The sequence below is a fragment of the Buceros rhinoceros genome, unplaced genomic scaffold, assembly GCF_000710305.1.
Source record: "Buceros rhinoceros silvestris isolate BGI_N320 unplaced genomic scaffold, ASM71030v1 scaffold37545, whole genome shotgun sequence".
NCBI lineage: Eukaryota > Metazoa > Chordata > Aves > Bucerotiformes > Bucerotidae > Buceros > Buceros rhinoceros.
The window spans coordinates 25,436-31,776 of NW_010414032.1; positions in this window are offsets into that span (position 1 = coordinate 25,436).

Genomic DNA, 6,341 nt, shown 5'->3' on the forward strand with positions numbered 1-6,341 from the left:
TGGCTTGCGTAGGGGGTGTGGGCCAGGCTACGCAGGCAGCAGCATGCTTCAAAGGTAGGTCTGCAGCTTCAGGGGAAACCCCAGTACCTACCATCAAATCTTCTAACAAAGAGGCTCTTCTGCTGCTGCTTCCTGCCTTCCTCCCCCCACCCCTCCATCTGCGGTTCTTTGCTTGTGCCTGCTCTTTCTGAAGGGATGCTGTCATAGCAGAGAAGTGCTCTTGCTCGCCTGGACTGCTCAACTTGCTTCACTGGGGAGGAGATCCTCCCCAGGGGTTGTGCAGAAAGGTGACCCGCAAGAAGCAAGGGAGGGCAATCTGTGCTGGGCTTGTCTGTAGTGCGTGCCTCTCTGGAAGGGCGCGTTAAAGCAAGCAGATGTGTAGTTGATTGTTTGAGTGCTGATGTTCACCCAGCTGGGTTTAATGTTCCAGAATGAGTTACGTGATGCTTATGTTCTGCAAGTGAGTTTCCATGTTGGAAGGCAGCCTGGAGGGCTTGGGGCTCAGTAACAGGGGAAAAAGCAAGGAAACAGAGAAGCTCACCTGCACCCTACTCTGTGAATGCTCCCTGGCATCCACATGGGCTAAAGTGTGCATGAGGCTAACCATGTCTTCCCACATCTGCAGCAAGTCACTCCCGTGCACTCATGCCTCCATGCTCACACATACCACTGGGCATGAAGACGACTCACAGACGTGTAGACAGGGCACAGACATTCTCCAAAACCTCTGTGCCCTCCCACACAGGTGCATTTACATCCCTTTTCAACCAGGGAAACACAGAAAACCTTTAGGGGCAGCCATGCACTAAGTGATGGCAGAGAAAAGGAGAAGGAGGGTAGGTGAGATAATCAAGATTAATATGGCTCTCTTGGGTAATAGCATTTCTTGCCATCACAGTCTGGGGAGTGTTCAGGGGGAAGCAAAAGAAGCAGCCTGGAGGTGACAATGGGCAAAGGAAGACAGAAAGTGTCCCCTGGCACAAGCAGAGGGTGGTAGAGAGCTGGACGTTATTCAGGTGCTGCTCTCACTAGCTCAGCTAGTGAATCAGTGCCACATGGGATTAGCCCTGGGATACACGGTCTGGTGGGAATGGCAAGGTTTGCTTACTTTCAGAGACCAAGAGCAAAACGGCACGGCAGGCAAAGTGCAACTTCAGGCTCCCAAGGCTGTGGCTGTTCTATGCAACTTCTATGGGCATTTGAGGTCACTGAATTTCTTTTGCATTGATTTCTAGGTCAGTAAAATATTAGTTTAAAAACCCCTCCCAGCCTGAGAGGACAACACTTTTGTCTTTAGAGTAATTAATTATTGTATTCATTTATGGTTTTGACAGAAGCAAGGCCCAGGGAACGGCTCTGAAAATCGAGAGATTAGCAGGAGGCATAGACAGGACAGTGTCCTGGAAGCCTGTCTCCCACTGAATTAGGAGGTTTTACTCGCATTTGCGCTCTGAGCAAAGTCTTTGACGATTAGCACACAGATCTCTTTCGGCTATAGATCTTGGGAGAGGAGCACAGAGAGGGCAGAGCACCTCTGGAGACAGATGTAAAGGGACAAAGAAAACACAGCCTGACCATGGTGTGCTGTGTCACTAGGTGCCCCTGATGGAGGCCGAGGAACAGGAGGAAGACGCCAACTCACTCTCAAAGGACGAATCAGAGACTAGCTCACGTGACTACCTCCGCTATGTGCCCCTTGGGATAACCTTTCTTTTGCTGGCTGGAGCTGCTGCAACAACCTGGTATTTCCTAGGTAAAAATTCAACGTTTTGTCCCCATGTAGGAGGTGGATGGGGTGTAGTCAAGGTGATGCCCAGCCCAAAGCATGTTAATGACTCTGAGTGATCTTTACAGACTCCTACTTCTACATATCAGCAAGGTAATCCAGTAGCATCTTCTGTTGGCAGACTACAGACCATGGCACCTGGAACCGGCCATCCTGCAGTTTTACTGTGGCAGCCTCCAGGTCCTCAATCGCCAGTACTTCCCAGACCTTGGGCAGGTGGAGTCCAGAGCCTTCTGGCTGGAGTCAGCTAAACTTCAGAAGATGGTGAGAGCAATTTCATGACCAGAGCTGGCCCTGAGGCAATTCAGTGAGTAGAAAGAGGAAGGGGTCAGGTACCCCCATCCAAGTGGCAGATCCGGTGGGTCTGTCCAGCAAGAGGGTCGAAACATAGGGTTAGCCATAGGTCCTTTGCCACTGTAACTTTGCACAATAGTTATCGGACAACATTCTCGTTGCAGCTGAAGGAACTGATTCGTGCCACAGAGCTGGGTCGATATTACAACTCGAGCACAGTGTATGCCTTTGGGTGAGTAGCACCCACAGCATATTTGCTGGTTCGTATGTGAGAGCTTCCAGTTAATCGTACTCTGGTTTCACTGAAATCTGACCATGACAAACTGCTGCAGTCCCACCATAAGCTCTAGGCTAGGCTGGACGGCCCAGATGCAGAATGGTTCCAGCATGACAGAGCTGGGGATAGTTTGATATTTATGTTCATCTGAGGTCATGATGAAAAGCCAAAACAACAACAACAAAAGAAAAGGCTTGGCTTTCTCAGTAGAAACTAAGCAGCTGAAAAATGAGTTTGTATAATTCAAGAAAGTCATTTTATGGCCTGATTCTAGGCACCAGGAGGGAGAGGCCAGAATGTACCATGGAAAAGGTGTTTCAGCCAGGAAGCCAGGTTCTCCTGGGAATAGGGTAACAGTGGAATGGGACAGATGTGGGACTACAACTTTGCAGGTCGTCACAGTAGATCAAGAAAGCAGGAATAACTTTTAAAATGGTGTATAGATTTGCTTCTGATTTTTTGCCATGAAAAACTACACCCCTAACTTAGTCCTTCACCTAAGTAAATCTCTAGTTTTGATATAACTCCATTTTCAACTGGGGAAAGAAAAGTTTCACTTGTGATTCTTCCTCTAGCTTTTAACTGAACAAAAGTTTGTTTCCACACCTCTTCCCCCTCCCCCAGCCAGTTTTCTCTGCCAGCTGCTTGAACAGAACTTTCACAGTCACAGCCTCCTGCAGCTTGAGCCTACCCAACATTAATGGCTTGTGGTAAGGTACCGAGTCATAAATCATCCACTTGTCATCACTGGGAGGTGAGACAATGAGTGTCTTTTCCACCCCTGGTCAGTAGTAATCAAAGGTCATTTCTAGTTAAAATGAAGCTACTCATTAGACCAGTCTTGATTAATTATCACATTAATTTGACCACATATGGTCATCACTAAAGCCAGATGGCATAAAATGGCTTCCTTCCCTAAAGGACTGAGCGTTAACTAGCACCACAGACATAGCAGCTGTCCTGTCCCACTCAGGGGGGTTCCTATGGCTCACAGCAGTGAGCTGAAAAGTCCACAAAAATATGTCTGACTTGTAGAAAAATAGTGTGGGGGACTAATATCTGGGGGTGCCTCTCCAGTGATGCTGCAGAGGAAGAGAGAGGATATTTAACATACTATTTCTCTGTTAGGGAGGGTGCTCTGACCTTCTTCTTCTGGTTTGCCCTCCAAATTCCCGAGAGTCAGCAGAAGGATGTGACTGCTGAGAGGGTGAGCACAATGCTCCACCAGGAACTCTCCACCAACGTCAACAGCTCAGGCAGCCTGTCCTACCAGACGGAGTACAGGGTCAATCCAGACTCGCTGGTTCTGCTGGGTGAGTACCAGCTGCACACCTGTGGCCTGAGCAGTTGTACATACTCTAGGATTTATAAGGTGCTGAAGGGAGGTGAGAAGAAAAGGTCAGAACTCACTACTGAAGGAGACAGGGGAAACCTGAAGAGGATAGGGAAAAAATGAGGACCTGGAGACACAACTACATGTATTTCCTCCTGACAGAACTGAAGTTTGATTGAAAGAAAGTATCCTTCCTTTGAAGGATTAAAGACTATTGGAGATACAGCTGACCAGGACCAGCTAGGTAACATTCATTTTTTCTCCCATCAGCTTTGGCTTCTGTGGAGTAAGATCTTACAGAGATCATGACTTTGATCAGCTCAGCTCAAAACCAGCAAGCAATTAGGTTATGTTTTCCTTTGGGAGAATAACAGAGGCAACATGCCTGAGTCACCAGTAGTCTTCCTCTGAGACAAAGCATTGTTGCCACTTCAGTTCTTGAAATATGACTCTAAGGGTTATTTATTGCTGCCCACAGTGAAGATCACAGCCTCTTTAAAAAGCCACCCCTACAGATCTGCTCTAAAATAGATGTTAGCTGAAGGACTAGGGATGTGTCTGCATTCCATTCATCCAAGTCAAATGCAATTTGTATTTGGTCTTTATAATCAGACAATTTTTCAGCCTGATCTGACTCTTTTTACACATCCCCAAACTTCATGGGTTTTAAAATGCGTTGTTTTTTCTCTCCCCTTGAGACACTCATTTCCAAATTTCTTCTTCCCATGAAATGTTACATTTCCAAGTTCTTTTTCCCCAGACACGTTGTCTTGCATTTTTCTAAGGTGAATCTTATTTTAATACATCCGACCCATATTCTTGTTAACTTTTTCCTCCACATCTCAAATGTTTTGTTTTAGGGGTAATTTTTTTGGTGTCCCCAAAGCAAATTTGATTTCCTCGAAATGATTTTCACTTCCTTGTCCAGACTATCATGTTAAGATCTTATTCTAAAGCTGCACTAGCATCTAATGAAGACGTCTCCTCCTGCAGTTACCATCAGTCATTTACTTATTCTAATGATTTGTTTCCACCATACCAGACCTTATGCTCAGCCAATTTAAATTAACTTTTTTAAGAAAGATATCATAAGATAATATGCTAAATGTTTCCAAGTCAGCCCACCTAACATTTTCTCTTTATTTACTCAATAATTTAACTTAAAAGAAAATAAAAACAATGGTGCTCTTCTTTTAGCTGTTCTCAGTTCCCTCTTATTCCCTTTGCATCTGTTTCACTGTTCCATTCATTTCAGCATACCACACTTCTTTCTATTTTGGAATTAACAGACCAGTTATAGTTTCTCCAGCTCCTTCTGCTTTGCCTAGTCCTTTTCACCTCCCTCTCTGGTCAGAAGCACAGTCTAGCATCTAAAGCAAGAGCCAGAAACCTCTTATACAGCTGGGACAGGATGACCTCAAGACAGTTACTTAACCTCTGGCTTCATTTGCTCTGTAAAATTGGAGTGGAAAAAATAGTTAGCTAATAGCTAGTCATTAGCACTTCATTGCTTTCTGACAGACTCATCTGCTGACCTGCTTATCTCTAAACATTAAATCTCACTTCAGCCTGCCTTAAGACAAAGAGCTGCAAACCACTGACTAGCACAGGAACCTCTCCAGTATCTCCAAGGCTTTATTTATACTAACAGCTACTCTCACCCCAGGACAGTAGCTTCCCCTTTTCCCCAGAGGGTTTCAGGACTTCCTTCTCCTTACAGGAAACTCAGGTTTTTTACCTTCAGATAAAAGAGTACCTAATACCAGCTCAGCATACATCCATCTCTACAGCACGTGAGCTTCTCCAGGAGCCTGCAGGATCATCTTTTCCACAACATCTGGTTTTGCCATGACAAAACTGCTCAGCTGTCCCCATAGAATTGCAAGCCCTGACCTAGGCAAGCCCCCAACAGCAATTCTCACACCCAATTGACCTCACAGTGCCTTTTATTTTGGCAATTATTCCCAGTAGCACCTGATCTCTGGCCACTTCCAGTTCAGCTGGGAGGCTGGAGCAAAGCCCAGCTCTCCTAAAAGTGTTGTCCATCCTGCGACTGTTTTGCACATATTTGTAGTCCTTGCTGGTGAGTTTCTTGGTATCCCCTTTCTCTAGAGGTGGACTCTATAAGGATGTTGAGTAGCTCATCAATAAGTGGTCAGCGGAAGAGTCCTCCTTACCCACCCTCAGTAATCCCCATATTTTTCAGTAAGGGTTATTTAAACTGGGAGAGCAGGGGAGGAGTGAGCAGACGGTGAAGGCTCCAGGAAGTGGGGTTGTGTCCTGTGGTGTGGCCAGCAGACGGAGATGAGTGCCTGAAGCAATGTCCAGCCCACCTGGGAAGGGGAAAGAGATCCTGAAACAGCACACGAAAACAGGCAAGGAAAAAAGGCAGAGAAGCCCATGGTACGCTTGAAAGCATGAATTTAGGCTCTTGGATTTGGGAAAGAGGCCAGAGAGGTTTTCTAGAAAGATGGTGTGGGGAAGGCATGACTGAAACTGGTCCCTGAGAGCAGACAGAGAAGTACCTGGAGAACGTCCCATGATGAAGTTCTCAGTGAGGCATTTACAAAGGCAGAAAGGGAGTTATCACTTGCCGTATTAGCATTCGGATACTACCAGTTTTTCTTTCTGTTTACCTTCCTTTATATATA